Source organism: Bubalus kerabau, chromosome 3, assembly GCF_029407905.1.
Source record: "Bubalus kerabau isolate K-KA32 ecotype Philippines breed swamp buffalo chromosome 3, PCC_UOA_SB_1v2, whole genome shotgun sequence".
Lineage (NCBI taxonomy): Eukaryota > Metazoa > Chordata > Mammalia > Artiodactyla > Bovidae > Bubalus > Bubalus kerabau.
The window spans coordinates 86,600,209-86,624,282 of NC_073626.1; the positions used below are offsets into that span (position 1 = coordinate 86,600,209).

A 24,074-nucleotide genomic window follows, 5' to 3' on the forward strand; every position below is an offset into this window, starting at 1 on the left:
CAATCTTTGTTCTTCACTTGGGAGCACAGGTCGACTGTTCGATAAATGTCAGTTATTTTTATTATGATAGTAGGTTTCCAATGAAAGCTAACATTTTGGAAATGATTTTAAAGAAGATGGACCATTTGACAAATGAGAAATTAATGTGAATGGGACTTCTTCCAAAGTCATAAGAAGGCGTTTTTTTTTTAAAAGGAACAAAGACTAGAAAAACAAATGCAAGGAGACTGAGAGAGGTCCATGTGAGGAAAGTCGGGAAGATGGATTTCTGTGCAGACGCACTTGCTCCTTCTTACTTTCCTGCAGGCTTCTTCCTTGTCCTTCTCTAACTTCAGCTTCCATCAACATGTCCTTCCATTTGCCTTCCTCCAGTAGAATCCAGATCCAGTAGCTTCACAGTGTTCTGAGGAAACTTCAAATAGGAATCAGGAAACCAGGTTCCTCTGGCTCAGACTCTAATCTTTTTTTGATCTGGGGCAAAATACTTAGACCCTTGGAGCTCAGATTCCTTATCTTTAAGAGGAAAACATATGAATCACATCATTTCCATAGCTCTTTCTAATGTTACAGTTTTTAAAAATGTCTGCAATTCTAGAATCTTAGTATCGATACCTAGTAATTTTTAAAAAAATACTCCTTTTGCTGTCTCATTTTGGGCAAAGTCATGCTATGTGCAGGATTAATTTTAAGATATAATTGTTAATGTTTTTATTTTGTATAGAATGAAAATGAAATCATTCAGTTGTGTCTGACTCTTTGCGGCCACATGGACTGTAGCTTACCAGGCTCTTCTGTCCATGGGATTTTCCAGGCAAGAGTACTGGAGTGGGTTGCCATTTCCTTCTCCAGGGGATCTTCCCAACTCAGGGATTGAACCTGGGTCTCCGCATTGTAGGCAGATGCTTTACTATCTGAGCCACCAGGGAATTCCCAGTCTGAGTTTAAATATTTTGTTACAAACTGATCTTGTTATACCACTAACCTTTTCCTTTACACATTTCACTGACTTTATGTTTTGTTTATAGGGCAGGGTTTTCACAGTACAATTTGGCTATGGAATCATGGAAAATTTTAGGATATTAAGACACTCAAAGGAACTATGAGTGGGAGTGTGTTTTCCTGAAGTTAATAGAAACAGTTTAAAAATCAGTTACAATAATGTTAAGAAATGGCACACTTTATTGATGAAAGATTCTGTGAATGTTTTAGTGGAAGATGAAAATTAGGAATATAATTATTTAGACCTGGGCTGTGAAAAGCAAACATTATTTCATCTGTTTTCTGTATTTAAGAAATAGAACTGTTTTATCTATTAAATTAAGCTAGAGCTTGCCATCATCATGCTACCACACAAAAGAAGTCTATAAAAACTTCAGTCATTTTCATCTCAGCATGATGATACCCCCATGTGGTTTTATAATTCTCAATTAAAATGAGTAATTCCAGTGAAAGAACAAGTCCCATGAGGGGAGAGGCCAAGAAGGAATTCTAATGTTAAAGAAATATTTTGCCATGGTAAGGCTGGTATGGTTGGTGATGTTTCAAACACATCTATGCCCATAGTCTTTAATTTTCATCTTAACACAGAAGTACTATGAATAAATTCAAAGACAAATTTAAAAAGTCACTACCCTTGTGTTATTGATTGCATTTTTCTATTAAAATTACCCAATCTGATGAACTCATCTTTGGCTTATTTGTATGCTGGTAGTATATGTAGTACCAGATCCATAAAGCTATGAATTTTTCAGCTTCCAGTTTTACACATTGTATTTGTGTGCATGCTGTTTTTCTGCCATTTTGCCTTAAATGTCTAATTTATTCTTCAAAATAATCCTATATTGTTCAAGTAAGTGAGGTGACATGACTAAAATAACACAGGTTATAAGAGTTCAGGATCTGAGCTGAGATTTTTTTTAAGTCTCTTTCTATATAGTCGGATATTGACTTCTTCATTTTCTTATATCTTGAGCCAATGATTTTGTACAACCTCCACATTTTTTGAGTGCATAGACCCTGGATCAAATTTAAAGAATGTATAAAGTATATCGTTGAAGTACAAAGAAGAGCTGGAGGGACCAGCTGTGCCCTTAAGTAGGTAGACTTCCTGTCATAGTCTCCTGTGACTCTAGAAAGAAGTCAGAGCCATCAGTTAAAATGTGAAAATGCTTTCTAGAAAGACAAACACATTATAATCTTAACCATTAATATTTAGTCTGAATTATTTTTCAGATTTTATTTCCAAATAGAGCCTGAAGGGCATGGGACATAGGTCAGGGAAGTTGCAACAGTGAGTTCAAAGATTCAAAATCTTGGGGGATGTTTGAAATTGAACAACGAAGAGGCTGTCAAACCGAGCTTCCCTCATGGTCACTGCTAGCGCATATAGCACCTTTTTGTGAATTTATAAAAGCTTCCCTCTTTGAGGATAAATTTACAAAAAGGCACTCATTCTGGGTGGTTGAAATACTAAAAGACCTTTCTTCCCAAATGATGTAGTCTCAAGCCAGGGCACAAAGGTTTTTGGGTTGGTCTGAGCTGGACTCCAGTTCCACGTATTCCTCCTTGCCTCAGTACTTGTGTGCACAACTTGCACAACCTTACTTGGCAGCCCCAGCTTTCCCCAGGGGAGATCATATGCCCCTGGTAAAATGAAGAAAGATATGCTTATTAGCAGGCTTCTCTGGTGGCTCAGATGGTAAAGAATCTGCCTGCAATGCAAGAGACCTGGGTTTGATTCCTGGGTCGAGAAGATCCCTGGAGAAGGGAAAATGGCAACCCACTCCAGTATTCTTGCCTGGAGAATTCCACGGGACAGAGGCATGCTACAGTCCCTGAGGTTGCAAATAGTGGGACACAACTGGGCGACTAATACTAAACTATGCTTATTATAAACTTGAGAACCAATTATTTAAGCCTGGAACTTCCACTTGTCTTTGGTGTAACCTGGCAGCAAGAAGTGCTAGCTGCTTCACACAGCTATGGATTCACTGACATTCCACCCTGTAGAGTAGAAGCTGGAACTAATGTGGAAAATATGAGATTTTGCTCAGGAAGAATCATAGTTATTTGAAGATGATGTCAGAGTGACCTCCCTCTAATACTGAGCCTAGAAAATGATCTAGATGTATTTAGCTTTTTGCTGAAGGATTATCAATTATCATGGCATTTTAACTAGTCTATAGGATGAACTATTATAGCAGACTATGAAGATGTCAAAACTCTTTTTTAAAGAAGGCATTATTTTAATTTCCAGGTAAGGGGCTCCAGGTTTCTCTTTCGGCACTGGGCTTGGATATTTCTTGAACCTGTTACTTAGTTATATGCAACAATGTTGTAGTTATATTGATATATCCTTTTACTGTGTTTATACTGCTAGTAGCAGTAGTCATTGTGGGAGTAATTTATCTTGTATAAATTTTTTAAAATATAAAAATATTGAGAATGAAATAGAAATTAATTTACAATCCCATTAAGAGATACAAGTCTTATCCCAAACTTGTCTGTTTCTTTTTCTTTCCTATATAGTTAAAATAAGAAGATGCTGTTCATTTGTCTTCAAGACTTGAGTGTCTACTGCAGACCAGATATCTAGGCCAATCCAATCTGCGTGTCTTTGACCCATTCCCTGTTTCTTCTTTTATCAGCCTCAGATTAGTTGACCGCTGTCAACCATGCATTCTATTCAATCTTTTAAAGTTTTTTTTTTTTCTGATAACCAGTTTTGTTGATAATAGCGTGGTTCTCACTATACCTTTTGGGAAAATAACTAGAGCCAAACAAATTCTGTGAGTTAATTTTGTTCTTTCTAAAGAATCTTCAATGATAGTCTCCCTCCATGGTTGGGAACAAAGCAGTTAGGCTGTTAGCATGGACGAAGCTTCATTTATTTTGAGTAATTCATTTCAGTCTGCAAATCAAGCGGATACTGAGGGAGGGCACCTGCCTGAGGAGCTTTTCCACCATCAATGTGAACAAAGTCTGGAGTTTTGTGAGAAGGTGTCAGGGCCACGTCTGAGTAGTTATGTATAGAATATGTGTGTGGGATGGCCGTGGAGGTTGGGAGCAAGAGGTGTGTAGGAGGGTGGTATATTTAAACTAACTAGGCTTGGAGGAAGAATGAGAACATTTAGAATTCTCTATTTATTGTTCCCTGCCATGAGAACCATATGCAGATAAAAAGGCCAAAATAAGCATGAGTTTTGTTTTAATTAACTCTCTAAGATTTGTCTACCATTTAGTTGCCCCCTCCCACCCTCATCTGTTATTTTATTCATTTTAGGGCCATAAATATTATTAATCCACAGAGATTTCTTTCTGCTTCCTTTAGTTAATTAAAGATACTCCAGAATTTATCTTATGCTCCCACCAGGAGGGCACAAAAAGTGAAATATTATATTGCTAGATAGTTCATTCATTAGCATAAAATAATCAGTGCAGTTGTATATTGGAGTTTCAGATACCTCTGCCAGATTTTCTTTTAGGGGACAAATGTAGTCAGCAGGGGAAAACAGAGAGAGAAGGAGAGGAGAAAAGAGTTAAAAATTAAGGAGATAGGCAACAGCAAGCATACAGATTAGTGTTTTTAAAGAGATAGCCTCACTAGACTCTAGTCTGGGAATAAACTGCAATAATTCCCTGCCCAGATATCATTAGTAATAGGCACAATGGTCAAATCTTCCTTTATCTGTTTTCAAGCTGTGCTGCTCAGCTGGGAAAAAAAGGGACACATCAGGGCAGCTGTCAAAAGAAAAAAAAAAAAAACCCGCTAAAATGATATTCTTATATTTTACTTGCTTTATTTTATATTAATGGTTTTATTACAAAAAGAAACTATGATGTAAACTTCATGTATCATTCACTTACAACATTTTAGACCAAACCAAGCAGAACCCAACACTCGACAGCTCCACTATTTATATTCCTCTAAGGGTAGCTCATCCTGCCCTCTTTTTCCACCCTCAGTGTTTTTCTTCCTTCAGGGAGAGATTCTGTATCAGTGTTTCATTTCTCCTCTGGGTGGGCTTAAAGGCCAGACACATTGATTATTAATCATTATATTGGGGTTTCTCTCCTTTCTTGACCAATGACACAATCTGCAGAGCATGATAGGTATACTGTCACTGACATCTGTACTGGAAAAAAATCAGGTTATGGCATATATATCTGCACTAATAAAAAAAGCCATTTTTCAAATCCTCCTTTTGAAAGTCTTACTAAAAGACCACTGTGTTACAAATGCATAGGCACTGAGCCATAAATCCAGTAACGGAGACATATCTGAAAGCCCATTTTGGGATATCCTTTACTTGGACTCCTGGGACACTCCAGTCTTAACAAGAGTCACTTATTCTTTCCCTAGGTTGTGCTGCTGAGGAATACCAGGGAGAAAACTTGAAACATATGGAATTTTCTGGCACTATTAGCTGGCTGTGCTATCTTACTTCATCTATATGGATGTATATTTTTCTTTGTGTAAATTTCTCAGCCTGAAATTATTTTGCCACTCATGCTTTATAAAACTCTTTGGCTTTCTGATGTCAGGGCACATATGAGATGTATTTTGTTGATGTTCAGTCAATAAGTTGTGTCCGACTCTTTGCAAACCCACGGACTGCAGCATGCCAGGCTTCCCTGTCCTTCACTGTCTCCTGGAGTTTGCTCAAATTCATGTTAGATGCTATCTAAGCATCTCATCATCTGCCACTCCCTTCTCATTTGCCTTCTGTCTTTCCCAGCATCAGAGTCTTTTCCAATATAAGATGTATGTGTGTCTGTCATTTTACAATTTTCTATAACATGGAGTGAATTTTCATGAATTGAAGAGCAACAGGAATCTACTGTAATGAATAAGAGCATTATTTTTTTTTCAGGGTGGCAAAAGTGACATTCAACCTAAATGGGCAAGTTACTTGACCTCTCAGAAGTTCAGTTTTCTTAAAATGTGAATTGCAGATAACAGTAATACATGCCCCAAGCTCAGGGCCTGCCTTATAGTAAGTCCTCAATAAGTGGGATGATTATTACTATTATTAATAGGATGGCCAAATCAGGATAATTTGGAGATAAACAGGATCACTGTATATATGTTTTTAATAATTACAGTGAAACAACAGGCATAAGCCAGTGCTATCCTGAGTTTAGTGGGTCATATAGTCAATCTTATTATTGTAGGCTATAGACAACCTAAGTATGAGCATGGGGAAATTAGAAATTGAATTTCTCATTTTGTCCCAACGTTGAGAGGTACATAGGGCCACCAGGGTAACAAACCAGGGGATAGGTTTTATAGTTTTGCTTGTTTACTTTTTTTTTGCAAACCTTGCTTTCAGTATACAAAGGGACAGTTTGTAGTCATGCCTTTTAGTTTTGCGCATGCATACATTCATACGAGGGTAGTCGTTCCTCTAGTTAGAGCACTTTGACTGTAAAGGACAATAAGGATTTATGCTTAGTGACCTCTTGCAAGTTTTCTTTCTTTGTTGCAAAATTATGGGGACAACAACTTGATTTATTCCATGAGTTTTGTACTACACTGCCAATAAGTAAATTGGTTCATGGTAATCACAGCATTCACTTCGATTAAATGATCATCAATTGAGTTATTTGCCTTTTTGCATGTAATTTATTATGGTCTACTTTTCTCTTTCAATTAGGAAGTTGGAATATATGATTTACTTGATTCTAGGGATTACAAGAGAACTAGAATTCTAAAATGATTATCTTCAATATTTAACAATTAGAAATGTTTATGTTTCCTTATATTTTACTGACAGTACCTAAGTAGGAAATTATTTTGTTGTATGCAATCAAAAACAATTATTTCCTTATGCAAAATCTACATCAGAAAAGGGAAAGATAAAGCATATGAGGAAACACATTTTGCCTAATGATTTTCTCTCAGGAAAAATATTGCTATCGTGATCCTTTTTAATTAAATAAGAATTTAGCACTTTTCATGTGTGTTCTTAATGTCAGACTCTTTGGTTATCACACTTACACCTCTGTTATTAATGTTAGCCGTGGTTTGCAGATGAGGAAAAGCTAGTTATCAATGAATAATTCAGATTCCATAACTGTCAGACCTCATTATTTTAAATAGGGGATGGTAGTTTCAGTTGTAACCAGCTAATTGCCTCCTTTAAACTTAAACTGTTAGACTATTGCACATAATTCTAATTTAAAAAAAAAAACACTTTAAATACATTTAAAACTGCTGTAGCACATAAAGCAATGTGCTTTAATTCAGTCTAGAAGAATAAAAGGCAATATGCTGTGATCTATCTTCAAAAAAGAATTAAAATTTATTTTAATTCAATCTACCAGCTCTTGTGAAATGCTTACTTAACATAAAATGAACCAAATGTTTTTAGTTTATGAAACATAAGACTGAGATTGAATAATTCAGTTTAAAATTTGGTACCTTTTTGTTTAAACATTTGCCAAATAAATGTTGAAAACAAAATTGAATGTGATGGAAGGGTTAACCAATGGTTATTACTTTCACTTCCTCAATCCCTGGCATTTTAAAATTAGAATAATTATAACTTTACTGATGACTGTGATCTGTTAAGTCCCTGTGGAGACAGTTCAGGTGAACTGGCTCAGATCTTCCCTCAGGAGAAGCTGCTGCTAGGGACATAGTTGGTAGACATTTTCCAGTGGTCACACCTTCTGATCTACCTAAATGTTCAGATTAAAGCTGCATTCTTCCTGGGCTTCTCCCAGCCAGTGTGGGGAGTACTAGCAGCAGGCTATCCAGGAAATGAGGCAGGCCTATGAAGGCAGTCCTTTTTCTGGGACTCTAAGCCTGGCCCAAACTTTCTCAGAACTGTGCTTTTCCTATTCAGTTCTGCTTTCTTCCCTCTGTCCTTTTCCAGCTCTCAGACCTGCATCACGCCCTGCAAGTTTACCATACCTACTCCCGCTTGGGCTTCTTCTTATCTTTCATATGTGTGTTTCCCAATAAATCTCTTGAACATCTAATTTTGTCATGTTGTTTGTTCCTTGGAGGATGTGGACTAATATAGCAGGAATTCTACAATCTCTTCGTGGTCTCATTAAAAATTCTATTAACAAATCTAATCTCTTTTATTTGTCTTTGATCTTCTTTAGAGCTTTAAAAAGGTATGTTCTCTCAATAATGAAGACCTCCATGTAGTTGCTGAGGCCCATGTAGAATCATATTTTATTCCTTTTTCAGGTCAAATAACCCTACCTCTTGTAATTCTCTTGTAGCCCCCATATGTGGTTTTTTTTTTTTCCTTCTATAATCTTCTCCAGGTTCTCAGTATATCTCAACATGAATAGATAAAGCCTGAATATGTATCTGCTATTTTTACATAAGCACATTAAGTCTACTTCAGTCCTATTTTCAATGAGGTCACTGCCTTTTGGAAAAATAAATTCCATATATCCCAGGTCTACAAAACATGTTCCTTTGGAGTGAATTCTACCTTCATTTTGTAAATTTTGATTAGGAACAATGTTGTTCCTTATCACTGAAAATAATTATGTTATGTGTGTGTGTGTGAGTTGCTCAGTCATGTCTGACTCTTTGTGACCCCATGAACTGTAGCCTGTCAGGCTCCTCTGTCCATGGGATTCTCCAGGCAAGAATACTGGAGTGGAACTGGGGGGACATCTCACAATTTTTAAAAATCAGCAAAGCTTTATTGTGATTATTTCAGCTGTTCAGTAAGTATGATTTCAGATTTTGGGAAAATATTTGTTAAAGATTTATGCCTATGTTGTGTAAATGTAGAAACAACAAAACTTTCATAATGAGGAGGAAGGAACACAATTCTGCCTTACTGTCTGCTGATGGATATAGTGTCTGTGTTTTCCAACATCTAAAGTTTATTGTGCTGTTCCAAAGATAAGAAAAGGGCAACTGTGGGAAGTTATATGAACATTTTGAAAGAATGTACTGAGTTTACAGTGAAGTTTAAAATAAGTTTTCAGAGTTTAATATCAAGATATCAGCAACAGTGTGTTGTACTCATTAAAAGAGGAAACTCTGGGGACACACACATTGTCATAGTTCAATTTTAATACCACCTTCCCATGGATGGAAGAGCCTGGTAGGCTGCAGTCCATGGGGTCGCGAAGAGTCAGACACGACTGAGCGACTTCACTTTCACTTTTCACTTTCATGCACTGGAGAAGGAAATGGCAACCCACTCCAGTGTTCTTGCCTGGAGAATCCCAGGGACGGGGAAGCCTGGTGGGCTGCCGTCTCTGGGGTCGCAGAGTCGGACACGACTGAAGCGACTTAGCAGCAGCAGCAGTCACTGCTTTAAGACCTTGGCTTAGTCCAGGATGCTCTCTGGGCCTCCATTGTCCCACCTATGAAGCCAATAGTTAATTGAAGCAGGGGATGAGACTAGACAAATTCTAAGGCCACTTCTAATCCCTTAAGTCTCTGAGTTTGGTAAGTGCAGTATATCCACACTTCTTTAAAGGAAATGTTCTCTGCATATTTGAAGAGAGCAAGGCTTTGTTTACTTTTTCTAATATTAATCTATACTGGCTGAAACACTACACAGGATTGCCCAAATTTAATATCCATTTCTGGGAAGAGGTTAAAAGTAAACTTATATTCCTCTGATTCAGATGTAGGGCATTTTTATTTACTTTTTTTTTTTCTAACAGATAAGTCTAGTTCCCCTTACTATAGTTAACAGTATACTAAGGTTTGAGAAAGTGAAACTCAGATTACTTTTTTTTTTTTAATTGGAGGATAATTCAGATTACTTTTCTTTTGTCAATTTACATGCAGCAAACAATCTCTGAAATATTAGCACTTCTGAAAGGTTTGTTCCCCTTTGTTACTCTGTGATCTCTGGACAATGACTCGTTTTTGTCTGCTTTGTAACATTCTGAAAGTATAAAAGGCTACCGAAGAATAATACAGTAAATATTTCCTCTTCATGAATTCTTATATTCTGACAGGTTTTTTTCCCCCAGTGAAGATGAAATACAGACACATACAATTAATGTCAGTTACAGTTCATAGAAGCAGCACTTTTCTTCCATTGCAGTAACTGAACATTGAGAAACTGAAAGGTGTACCCTCTGTAAGCTATGTGTCAGCTTAGCTGACTCAGATCAAGCTTTGTGTTTTAAATAATGTGCTCAGAGAGAACCCCACCTAGGTCTCTGAATGTCACGCCTGTGATCACACCAGATACTGTGGTCAGAATAGAGGGCTTGCTTACTGGTCTTAAAACTCTTCATTGGCTTTTCTCCTTTCTCATGATGTATATCTTTAATGAATTTAACCATTTTGCTTGGTAACTGGCTGGATTCTACCAAAAAAAATTATTCATCATTAATGTTCTAGATTTTATATTTTCAGGTAATTACATAAATAAAACAATAAAGGTTGCAAAGTATACTCAGAATTTATGCCCCTGACACTATGGCTTGGACTTCTACTGTAACACTTTCTTGTCATGTGCATTAATCCAGTTAATTTTGTTGCAGAATAATGAAAATAGATTGCTTTTGGTTTTCTTTATTTTTTTTGAATTTTAGCTTTTAGACTTTAAACCTGCAAAACTTGTTCTAGTAGAAATAGAAGATAGATTTTCAGGAAATACAGGAAAGAAATAAATGGGGTTATTAAGTAACTCCATTGAAGTAGAGAAATATTTTGGGTTGTATACATTTTGACCACTATTTGGCATTGAGAAGACTTTGATAACCTAAGACAAGTTTCTGAGAATTGAGTGGTCTTTATGCACATAAATTTTACTTAAGTCACAGATTTACTTGAAGTTGTTTGAGCCTGGTAAAAGTGAGAATCCAAAGGAACACTTTACTTTCTGATATGTAAGAAAATCGAAATATTCTCAAAGACAAAGAGTGAAATGTTACAGAATGACTTCTTATGGTGACTATTATCCCCTGTTCTATAGAGGACAAATTCCTTTCTTTGATTGTGATATTGTGATAAACAGAAAGTTCCAAGAAAAAAGTAACTATGGTTCCCTAAGGGTTTAGACAGACTTCTAAGGTATATTAAGTGATTCTAACATATGGTACAGATGGATTGCAAGATACACCTGAGAAATTGACTAGTCCTAGCATTTGGTGTTTATGTTTTGACTTTAAAATAGCCATTCATTAGCTGTGTGTGTATGTGTGTGTGTGTTTAAAGGAAGTTAAGAAAACCGTTACTTTTATTGTTTCCCAGAACATGGAAGGGACTACTTTACTGTAGAAGATTTAAGAGCACTCTTCACTGCTGTTAGTTAAGCAGCAACTCTTAACATGAGGAATGGATAGCTCATCTTTTTTCCTTTTCAGTGTTCTAAAATGTAGAAACTCTACATTAGCTTTTTTTAAGAATAATTATTTTAATTCCCCAAACCTTCTAGTAGCAATAACAATGCACTCACAAGTACCTGCTGAGTTCTAACAGAGAGGAAAAATTTTTGACAGTTAGCCAAACCTGGCATTTGTGATCTTGACCACCTTGACATTTAAAACTCTAAATTTCAGTTCTGAAATGTTTTTCCATTGGAAACAGATTGAGCTTTTTAAGTATAAAAATTAATACAGAAAAAAACACAGCAATTATTAATATGTAAATTAGTACATATTAATAAATCATATGATTACATTCAGATCTGTTTTTCTGAGTTTTCTTTAGATTCCACATGTTAGTGAGAACATATATAATTTGTCTTTCTTTGACTTATTTCTCTTAGCATAATATCCTCAAGGTCCATCCATGTTATTACAATTGGCAGATTTTCCTTTGTGTCTTTTTTAATGGCTGAAGAATATTCCATTGTGTGTGTATCCACACATGTGTGTGTGTGTGTGTGTGTGTGTGTGTGTATATATGTATTTCGCATTTTCTTTATCCATTTATCCATATGTGGATACTTAGATTTTTTCCAGGTTTTAAATATTGTAAATAACGCCACAGTGAACATGTGGGTGCAGATATGTTTTCGGAACAGTGATTTCATTTCCTTCAGATATATACCAAGAAGTGGAATTGTTGTATCACATGGTAGCTCTATTTTTAATATTTTGAGGCATCTCCACATTAGTTTCCATAATGACTGGACCAATTTACCTCCCCACCAACAGTGCACAAGGGTTCCCTTTTGGCCACATCCTCACCAGCATTTGTTATCTCTTATCTTTTTGGTGATAGCCATTCTAAAAGGTGTGAAGTTTTATTCCAAGAACTATGTACTCTCTCCTACCAACCTGGGGAGTTCATCTTTCAGTGTCCTATCTTTATGCCTTTTCATACTGTTCAAGGGGTTCTCAAGGCAAGAATACTGAAGTGGTTTGCCATTCCCTTCTCCAGTGGACCACATTCTGTCAGACCTCTCCACCATAACCCATTCGTCTTGGGTGGCCCCACAGGGCATGGCTTAGTTTCATTGAGTTAGACAAGGCTGTGGTCCATGTGATAAGATTGGCTAGTTGTCTGTGATTGTGGTTTCAGTCTGTCTGCCCTCTGATGCCCTCTCTCAGTGCCTACCGTCTTACTTGGGTTTCTCTTACCTTGGGCGTGGGGTATCTCTTCATGGCTGCTCCAGCAAAGCGCAGCCACTGCTCCTTACCCTGGACGTGGGGTAGCTCCTCTTGGCTGCCGCCCCTGACCTTGGTTGTGAGGTAGCTCTTCTTGGCTGCTCCTGCACCGTGGCAACCGCCACTCCTGCCAGGTTGGTAGGTGCCCAATATTCAATTGGAAATCAGTGGAGAATGAAGGGATGGAGCCAAAGCAAAAACAACACACAGTTGTGGATGGGACTGGTGATAGAAGCAAGGTTTGATGCTGTAAAGAGCAATATTGCATAGGAACCTGGAATGTTAGGTCCATGAATCAAGGCAAATTGGAAGTGGCCAAACAGGAGATGGCAAGAGTGAACATCGACATTCTAGGAATCAGCGAACTAAGATGGATTGGAATGCGTGAATTTAACTCAGATGACCATCATATCTACTACTGTGGGCAGGAATCCCTTAGAAGAAATGGAGTAGCCATCATAGTCAACAAAGGAGTCTGAAATGCAGTACTTGGGTGCAATCTCAAAAACAACAGAATGATCTCTGTTTGTTTCCAAGGCAAACCATTCAATATCATGGTAATCCAAGTCTATGCCCTGACCAGAAGTGCTGAAGAAGCTGAAGTTGAATGGTTCTATAAAGACCTACAAGACCTTCTAGAACTAACACCCAAAAAAGATGTCCTTTTTATTATAGGTGACTGGAATGCAAAAGTAGGAAGTCAAGAAACACCTGGACTAACAGGCATATTTTGCCTTAGAGTACAGAATGAAGCAGTGCAAAGGCTAATAGAGTTCTGCCAAGAGAAACAACTGGTCATAGCAAACACCTTCTACCAACAACACAAGAGAAGACTCTACACATGGAGATCACCAGATGGTCAACACTGAAATGAGATTGATTATATTCTTTGCAGCCAAAGATGGAGAAGCTCTATACAGTCAGCAGAAACAAGACCAGGAGCTGACTGTGGCTCAGATCATGAACTCCTTATTGCTAAATTCAGACTTAAATTGAAGAAAGTGGGCAAAACCACTAGACCATTCAGGTATGACCTAAATAAAATCCCTTATGACTATACAGTGGAAGTGAGAAATAGATTTAAGGGACTAGATCTGATAGACAGAGTGCCTGATGAACTATGGTCAGAGATTCGTGACGTTGAACAGGAGACAGGGATTAAGACCATCCAAGAAGAAGAAATACAAAAAAGCAAAATGGCTGTCTGAGGAGGCCTTACAAATAGCTGTGAAAAGAAGAGATGTGAAAAGCAAAGGAGAAAAGGAAAGATATACCCATTTGAATGCAGAGTTCCAAAGAATAGCAAGGAGAGATAAGAAAGGTTTCCTCAGGAATTAGTGCAAAGAAATAGAGGAAAACAACAGAATGGGAAAGACTAGAGATCTCTTCAAGAAAATTAGAGATACTAAGGGAACATTTCATGCAAAGATGGGCTCGATAAAGGACAGAAATGGTATGGACCTAACAGAAGCAGACGATATTAAGAAGAGATGGCAAGAATACACAGAAGAACTGTACATAAAAGATCTTCATGACCCAGATAATCACGATGGTGTGATCACTCACTCTTACCTAGAGCCAGACATCCCGGATGCGAACCTAGGTGGGTCTTAGGAAGCATCACTATGAACAAAGCTAGTGAAGGTGATGGAATTCCAGTTGAGCTATTTCAAATCCTGAAAGATGATGCTGTGAAAGTGCTGTACTCAATATGTCAGCAAATTTGGAGAACTCAGCAGTGGCCACAGACTAGGAAAGGTCAGTTTTCATTCCAGTCCCAAAGAAAGGCAATGCTGAAGAATGCTCAAACTACCGCATAATTGCACTCATCTCACACGCTAGTAAAGTAATGCTCAAAATTCTCCAAGCCAGACTTTAGCAATACGTGAACTGTGAGCTTCCAGATGTTCAAACTGATTTTAGAAAAGGCAGAGGAACCAGAGATAAAATAGCCAACATCTGCTGGATCATTGAAAAAGCAAGGCAGTTCCAGAAAAACATCTATTTCTGCTTTATTGACTATGCCAAAGCCTTTGACTGTGTGGATCACAATAAACTGTGGAAAATTCTGAAAGAGATGGGAATACCTGACCACCTGATTGGCCTCTTGAGAAACCTGTATACAGGTCAGGAAGCAACAGTTAGAACTGGACATGGAACAACAGACTGGTTCCAAATAGGAAAAGGAGTACATCAAGGCTGTATATTGTCACCCTGCTTATTTAACTTATATGCAGAGTACATCATGAGAAACGCTGGGCTGGAAGAAGCACAAGCTGGAATCAAGATTGCCGGGAGAAATATCAATAACCTCAGATATACAGATGATACCACCCTTATGGCAGTAAGTGAAGAAGAACTAAAGAGCCTCTTGATGAAAGTGAAAGAGGAGAGTGAAAAAGTTGACTTAAAGCTCAACATTCAGAAAACGAAGATCATGGCATCTGGTCCCATCACTTCATTGCAAATAGATGGGGAAACGGTGGAAACAGTGGCTGACTTTATGTTTTGGGCTCCAAAATCACTGCAGATGGTGATTGCAGCTATGAAATTAAAAGATGTTTACTCCTTGGAAGGAAAGTTATGACCGACCTGCACAGCATATTAAACAGCAGAAATATTACTTTGACAGCAAAGATCCATCTAGTCAAGGCTGTGGTTTTTCCAGTGGTCATATATGGATGTGAGAGTTGGACTAAAAAGAAAGCTGAGTGCTGAAGAATTGATGCTTTTGAACTGTGGTGTTGGAGAAGACTCTGAGAGTCCCTTGGACTGCAAGGAGATCCAACTAGTCCATCCTAAAGAAGATCAGTCCTGGGTGTTCATTGGAAGGACTGATGTTGAAGCTGAAACTCCAGTACTTTGGCCACGTGATGCAAAGAACTGACCTATTTGAAAAGGCCCTGATGCCTGGAAAGACTGAGGGCAGGAGGAGAAGGGACAACAGAAGGTGAGATGGTTGGATGGTATAACCGACTCAATGGACATGGGTTTGGGTAGACTCGGGCAGTTGGTGGTGGACAATGAAGCCTAACGTGCTGTGATTCATGGGGTTGCAAAGAGTCGGACATGATTGTGCGACTGAACTGACCTGAACTGAACTGATGTAGTCTCTCATCTTTGGAAAATGAATTTGTTACTTAGTGTCATTATAAGAGATTTGTAGTATCTTGTGTTACTCTATATTTAGGAACACATCCAGTAATTGAGAATTCATGCAATCCTATGTATATTCTTCTAATTATATTATTGAGAGCATTATATGTATGTGTATAAAACACATAATATAACTGTTCATTGATTCTAGTTCTACTTGCTGCATGGGGTAAGATTCTCACTGTCTGCTGTTGTCATTGGAATATATTGAAGAAAGCTCCGAGCATAATATTGTTTCATCCATAAATATTGCAGTCTGTATCCTTAAAATGTAAGAATGCTTTTATATAAGATAGAGCATCATCATATCTAAAATAGTTAAAATAATTCTTAGCATACATAAATATACATTGTACAAATTTCCCTTATTGTCATATATATATACATACATGTGTGTGTATGTGTGTGTGTGTATATATATATTTTACATTTTGTTTGTTCAGCTCAGACCCCAAACACGTTTCCAGTATTGCATTTGTTTCTTGAAATGGCAACCCACTCCAGTATTCTTGCCCAGAAAATTCCATGGACAGAGGAGCCTGATAGGCTACAGTTCATGGGGTAGCCAGGAATCAGACACAACTGAATGATGAACACAAGATATTCAAATGAATAGTTTCCTCTCACTCTATTGCTATTTATTTATGAAAGAATTTCCTATGTGCTGGATTTTGCTGATTGCATTTCTGTGGTGGTGTTTAACATCATTTGTTATCCCATTTTGACCAGACTCAGGATTGAATTTTTGCAAGGAAGCTATAAAAGTGGTGTTTGTTTTCCATGGTATCATATGACATCTATTATGTCTCTTTTTGGAATATTTAGATTGTTCATTGGATTTACATACATATTATTAGTGTTATCTGTCCATTGTAAAGTTCTTGCTTAGCTTTTCAGTCAAAGATTTTCATAGCCATTATTGATCATAATAGTAGTTTATTTAAGAGATCATGTCTATTTTTGCTGTTTAAAAAGCACTGTTTCAGTTCAAACAGTATGTTTGTTGTGGAGATGTGAGGACAATGACAGTTTCTAATATTTTGCATCTCCTAGGGGTGAGAGAAAATGGAAGAATTTCATTAACACGTTTGTTGGTTTTTTTTTGCTGTGTTATTTCAATTAGTCAATGCTATAAATGTAGCTATTTTCTAATAGCTAAAGTCAACATTCTCAAAAATACTATGACATGATTCTAGCTACTGTGAAGAAAATGGTTTGCTTTAATTGCAAAGAATGATTCCTAGTCTAGGGCTAAATAGAGATAATGATTCGTTGAGGCATTCAGCATGATTTCTTATCCAGTATATCATCCAATTCTCACAGTGACTGTATGTGATTAACAAGGAAAGAATGATTTTCTCTGTTTTACAAATATGGAAACTGAGGCTCAGAGAGCTGAAATCAGTTTCCGTTGTCATCCACCGATTCAGTAGGGAAATTGGGATCAGATCTCAGATTCTTGTCTCCAAATCCAGGGTCCTTTTGGTTGTGCAATAGTTATCTTTAGATTCAGGCTTCCTGGCTATTTGTTAAATTCAATAATAAGTACTGATAAGCCAATAAATCAGTATAAAACTGTCAGTATGCTTTATATGAAGAAATATAATTAAAGTTGTACTTAAAACTAAAAGTTGCTTATAATTATTTTCATGGAACCATTAAAGGGTATCAGCTACCTACCAATTTTCATTTTTTTATTGCTATTTTTGTTATATTAGCACATTCTCAAAGTGTCTTGTAAATCTCAAATATTTGACAGATTCAGGGAATAATATTTTCTCTCCACAGGAGGACTTGATAACATGGTGCAAGGAAAGAAGATAAACCAGTAATTATAGCATAGATTAATAAGATGATGGGTTTTAGGCTTCAACAATTGTCAATTTTGACTTGACCCTAAATTCTGTCTCTCTTATTACTGTCACTATATCAAGTGACCAAGTGTAACTTGTTCAAGACACATAAGATACATTTTATAAATATATCTAGTCTCTTCTGTATAAATAATTCTATTTGTTTTTAAGGGTCAGGCATGGATAATCACACCTCTGAAATTTTCTTCATATTTTCCACCTGAAGAAATGATCTGTAGTTGGTTTCCAAAGGTTGACTCTGAAGTGGCTGCTGTGTCTAAGGATGGCCTTAGCATTGGCCCTAGTGACAGAAACCCAGTGTAGCCTACCTAAGGAGATCCAGATGTCGAAGTTGGCACAAATCTGGCTTTCCACAGGCCCAAGTTGTCTGTTTATTCCTGGCCCTAAAAGAATCTGGGCCATATTTCAAATCTAGTAGATTTTAGTGTTTGTTACTAGAGCCCAATTTCTACAGCATCTCTGATGATATTTGATTCCCAAAGTCAAGGATAAAAGCACAATTCTTAAGGAGTTTCTCAGATGCTGAAGATTTATTTGAATGACTTGAGTGACATGTTTTCTTAAAAAAAGCTAATTCATCCTCTTGGAGGAAACTCCTTTTTTTTTTTTTTTTTTTTTGCTTAGAAACCAATAACAGACAAGAATAAACAATACCATGAAAAAAAATGTGACTAACCTAATGCCCACATTGATAAGATGAAGATTTTGGCTTTAGCAATGCTCTTAAGCAGATTGGAAGACCATCTATAAGGTGTGTTATTTTTCTTGGTGTCTTTATGTTGTGTTTTACATCAGCAGAAATTTTAATCAGATGGAAAACTCAAGACTTACCAGTCTGTATATCATGGCAAGTCTTAGAGAAGTGTCTGTATCTCCAAAGTGTCTTATCTTTGCTAGCATAATATGTGATGTCTGTCAGGATACAATTATTAGCCATTTTATTCCCACTTTCCTGATGAGGAAACCAAAGCTCAGAAGCTAAATACTTTGGAAATCTGAGTAGGATTTGGTCTTCCTGACTCAAAAGTCAAAACTTTTAATTTGTTTCTCAAGTTCAAGGGACTAATGTTACATTCAGATACTTTTTAACTTTATGCATGAAAGAAAAATACCAAGATTATGCCAATTTTATGAATTTAAGATTTGAGATTAAAGGTAAAATTTGAAAGACATAATGAGTTTATTGGGAGATATTTTTAGCAATAAAGTACATTGTTGTGGCTAGCTTTTCCTAGATTTATAAGTGCTTCTGTAGAAGGGACATTAGGAATCATCCAGTGGTACAAACTCCCTACTAATGCAAGATTTCTTTTCATACCATCCTCGAGAGTACAGTTCTTCCTGAAACATACCAGTGAGGGGAGAATGTGCTTGGAGAAGCAATTTGGTCTTCATTATCTTGAACTATTATAAGGTCCTTTCCTCTCTCCAACTGAAATCTGCCTTCTGTTAAATCCACTGCTTTGCCTTGGTCTGACTTGTACTATAATATACAAAACATACATTCTTTCATTTACACAGTGGCCCTTCTCACCTCTTGGTTATACACTTCCAGTATTATTCATTGTCCCTGAAACTCAAGGTTAAGTATGCTAACAAGGCCAACAATGTTAAAAAGAAACTGAGGTCAAGAAGGGGAATGACGCATTGAGGAATCACAGAACTAATGGCCAGTTCTTCAAAATGATGCAGGCAGCATTCTGTGATCATCGAATAAGAATCTCCAGTATTTTTAAAACTACCCATATTGTTGACTTCATAAACCATTATCAACAAATAATATTTATTAAGAGCACTTGGGAAAATGACACAGTGTTAACTGAAGGCATGGCCTATTTTCAATGGCTTGTTTCCATGTGGGAATCTCTTCTTGCCAAATGATTAGACAGCTCTTAAATATTTGCATTAACATCATTATTTATCTAAAAATTTAATAAGAAAGCTGAGAGCCTCTTAAAAAGAGATGATCTCATGTTGGAAAGAATATTTTTTTCCCATCAGATTGATACAGTTTACTTAACTGTGTATTTTTTCTTAAGCACTAGTCTGCAAAATGAAATTATCATAGGCTCAAAATATCCTCAAAATTGTCTATAATATAATCTTTAGTCATAAATCATTATGCAGGAGTAGCTGAACACATTTTTAGAAAATATTATTAGAAAATTTTCAGTAATTTCCAGGTAGATACTGGAAAGGTCCAATCTACTTCTCAGAGCTACACAGTTTAACCACAGGCTGATTGTATTTTTAAGTTATAAAACATTTTTGAGAAATCCTGTATCATCTAAAATGGTGAGGTTCTGAAAGCTTCACCATCTACCAAATCCTACTGATTTTAAAATAATATTTGAAAGGTTAATCATGAATAATAAATCTCCCAGTATAGCTAATCCTCATTACAGTGTCATTATAAAACTATATAAAATCATCAAATACAATAAGGAAAACATAGATATGAGTTTTACAATCTCTTCTCTCTCCAAATCTTTTACAATAGTTTCTAATAAATAGAAAAGTATATAAATGTTTACAAAGTATACATTTATAATGCTGAAAATACAATTGCTTTTTAATTTTTCAGGCCTTGGCCTGCCTGCATGCTCAGTTGTGTCCTATCCTTTGTGATCCCATAGACTGTAGCCCACCGGGCTCCTCTGTCCGTGGAATTTTCCAGGCAAGAATACTGGAGTGGGTAGTCATTCCCTTCTCCAGGGGCTCTTTCAGACCCAGGAATTGAACCTGAATCTTCTGTGACTCGTGCATTGGCAGGCAGATTGTTTACTATTGTACCACCTGAGAAGCCTCAGTCAACCCCAAAATGAGTCATCCAGAACAGGCATACTTCTGAGAACAAGGAGAAGTGAAGAGAACTGATTGTGGCAAAAATGGTAGTAAATGAGTTCCTGCCTTTAAAAAGGATTTAAAATATGATGGCAACTCAGACTGCATGCACACAAAAATCACTGAAGACTGAGGCAGAACGTATAAAGCAACGTGAGTGAAGTGAGTGAAGTCGTTCAGTTGTGTCCGACTCTTCGCGACCCCATGGACTGTAGCCTAACCAGGTTCCTCCGTCCATGGGATTTGCCAGGCAAGAATACTGGAGTGAGTTGCCATTTCCTTCTCCAGGAGATCTTCCCGACTCAGGGATTGAGCCCAGGTCTCCTGCATTGTAGGCAGATGCTTTACCGTCTGAGCCAACAGGGAAGATTATATAAAGCGGTGTACATTGTATAAAGCAATGTACATACATTCAAAAAATGCATTGTGATGAATAATAATAAATGCTTAGAATCAGGAAGTGTATTCTTTAAAGAATTTGGGGGTGGGGCTACATTTTCAAAAATTAAATGGGTAGAAAGTTTATATCTATGTGTTTGTATATGTATAGAGTTTCAGTGTTAAGGAGAAATATTCAAAGTAACAGGACTATGGCGCAAATGGAGACTAAGAATTAAGATGAATCAGAGGTAACTGAACAGCTAAAAAGAAACTTTATAAAGGCAGATAGTACCTTCTAACCCTCTAGTTATGTTGAACCATATGCAACTGTTGATATTAAACTATTTTGACCTGCAAATACAGCTGTTTCCTATAGTTGATTGTAAGTTCTCTTATTTGAGCTATAAGGGCTGCCCTTATCTGGAAGGAAGACTGGTGGATACCCAGGCAAAACTACTAAAGAAGAGGAAAATTTGATGACTGTAGGAATTCACATCTGAATTAAGGTCTTTGGGTTATTTTCACATATGCCACAGTTTTGTAACTATCACTTGGCCACAGTCTTCACTGAAGGAATAGTTCTTGTAGTTCTTTTTGGGCTTTATCCCATAGGCCTGGTAACAGGGATAACTGGGAGAGTAGATTCCTAACCCTAAGCATCTGTGATTTGTCCTTGAATGTAAATTCTGCCCAGAAATGTAAAATGGCCATCAACCAGCCCAGTTTTCTCTTTTTCTAAAATCGTAGCCAAATATAAGAAATAATCAACTGGTAGTGGATGTATTTGTAAACATAATGGAGGCATATACAAGGCATATTTTCAGAATGTTAAAGTAAAAATCAAGGGTACCTGCTTCTCAGGAATACTTGTACATTTTTGGAATAATTATACATGTTGGAATTATATTCTTGGAATTTGCCATCCCACTAAAGCTATGTTTGGACCCCGAACATAGTCCTGTCTTCTTAAAGCCTGGCAACATGGTGGAACTTCTTGATATTACTTTGTGTATCATTAAAACAAGTTCCTAATGTATTTAAGTGACTAGAATGAGCTCTGTTCATCTCAACTGAAAGGGCACTCAGACATCAATATGAAGTCCAAACCAGGATTTTAAAGACTAGTGAAATGCTTTCATTTTAGAATTTAGAAAGGAGAGAAGCCAAGACACTGGTTATTTGACTGTATAATCAGCCCTGAGTAACTGAGTTTGATATACCTTCTAAAATAGGGCTAAATAATGTTAACTTTCATCCTTTGCCTCCTCTCTGCCAATCTAAAACCTCTAGAAAGATGTCCTGTCATCCTGCTTGTTAATTTAAAATTAGTCCACACAGCCCCAACTTCCCTTGAACTTGGGAGCAAAATCTCCAGTAATGAGGTCACAATTTTGAGTGACATTTTTTGCCCATTGCTTTAAATGGTCAGAATTATTGTGATTAGGATTTCAGTTTTCTTTGGTAGCAAGCGCAGTGTTTAAGCAATAAGTAATATGCATAGTAGTGACAGTGTCCTATTTTAGAGGACACATTGATAACATGTTAATGATTTTTGCCTGCAAAAAAAGGTACTGCGGGAATACTGCAGTGCATAATATCACAAACATGCATACGCAATATTTCTGGAGAATGAAAATGTTTTACTTATTTTATTTCATGGCTTTTAAAGGCCATAATCCCCTTGCGTTTTTCCCATATGACACCTTCGTTTAATTTTCATGAGTTAGTCCAGAATTCTACTATGTACAATAACATCTGCTTTCCTTGATGTTCTAAGCCTCTGATACCTTCCGTAAAAATCTTAAGATTCTGAGCTTTAAAAATTATACTATTCTGTTGTTTGTGAGTTTTAAAAGCTTCAGAGGGATAAAAACCTATGATCACTCAGAAAATCTTGCAGAAACCAGGCTCTTCTCTCTATTTCTGCTGCCACCCCGTAATCTAAAGCATAACAACTCTTTACACCTAGAACTGCTTAAATGATTCCTCTGCTTTCATTTTTGTTCACCATAAAACATTTTCTACAAAGCAACCAGTGAGTTTTTAGAACTCTAAAGCTGGTTTTTGTCACACATACACACCCTCATATCCCCATCCCCACACCCTTCACATAATCAGATTTATTCAGTGGCAATCTGCAGCTTTTAGAATAAAATCCAAATTTCTCTCTATGATCTCATCTCTAATTTCATCTCATGCAACTCACCCCATACTCACTGGACTTTCGCTTTTTTCTCAGCTCCAGAACTTTGTACTTGTTTGCTTTGTTCTTGTCCTGGAACAGACAGAACTTGACTCGGGTGATAGAGGACTTAGCTCAATGTCACTTCCTCAGAGAGGTCTTCTCTGATCAACCTGTCTAAAGTGGTTTTCCTTAGCTACTCTCTTTTTCATCAGACTGTTTCTTCCTAAGACTTAGCAAACTTTGTTGTCCTTCTTCAGGCCCAGCTGCTGAGTGCATCCTTTTGATTTATGCTCTAATCTCTCTTCTCAGTGGGTGGTCCTGGGTAGCATGTCTCCTCAGTGCATGTAAGAGTCACAGCAACTTCCTGCAGAAAGCATCACTTCCTCACTTTCTCCAGAGGGGTGATGGGCTTGGCAGGGTCCCTATACAAGTATTTGCTATGGCATGGTTTTGAGGAAGAAGTTAAAAATTCTTATGGGACATATTTTAAAATATAGACCTACCTGAATAAGTCAATGTCATATTTGTATTGCAAAGGGCAATTTGTATTCTTTAAATAGATATTCCCAAGTAGGAATTTATCTGGAGGAAATACTTAGACAAAGGTATAAATATACATGAATATAAGATTCAGTGGGGGAGCGTGCTTAAAGATTTTTATGTAATCATCAGCTATGTAAATTATGAAATGTATAAAAAGATATACACTGATATGGTAAAACCTTTACAAAATCTTGTTGAGAGAAGTGGGCTGCCAAGGAGCATATATAGAAGGAATTTGTTTACTTGAATTATGTACTTCCTATATGTTGATAAGTATATTTTTGTACTGAATCATAAACTGTTATAGTTATTCAGCAAAATTCCATTTGTGGTTACTTGTGTTCATATTGTGGAATTTGAAGGGATTTTTCCTTTCTTTTTTATACCTTTCTCTATTCATTGATTACAAAACTGGTGTACACTTTTGGGGCAAATGGAAAAAGTGAAATGAAAAAATTGTAGCGGAACGAATACTTTTATAAACTGTATAGCCAAATAGTGAAGTAGTTAAGTAAATAAGTAAAGGAAAA

General features: G+C 36.8%; 1 long non-coding RNA gene across 1 annotated transcript; it reads right to left on the reverse strand.

Moving 5' to 3' along the window:
- Nucleotides 1–32: 32 nt before the first annotated feature.
- Nucleotides 33–23,225, reverse strand: LOC129646369 (uncharacterized). Its single transcript, XR_008711894.1, has 2 exons — nt 23,023–23,225; nt 33–513 (listed from the first exon to the last, which is right to left on the reverse strand). It is a non-coding gene; the product is annotated as an uncharacterized LOC129646369 (long non-coding RNA).
- Between the last annotated feature and the right edge of the window lie 849 nt (nt 23,226–24,074).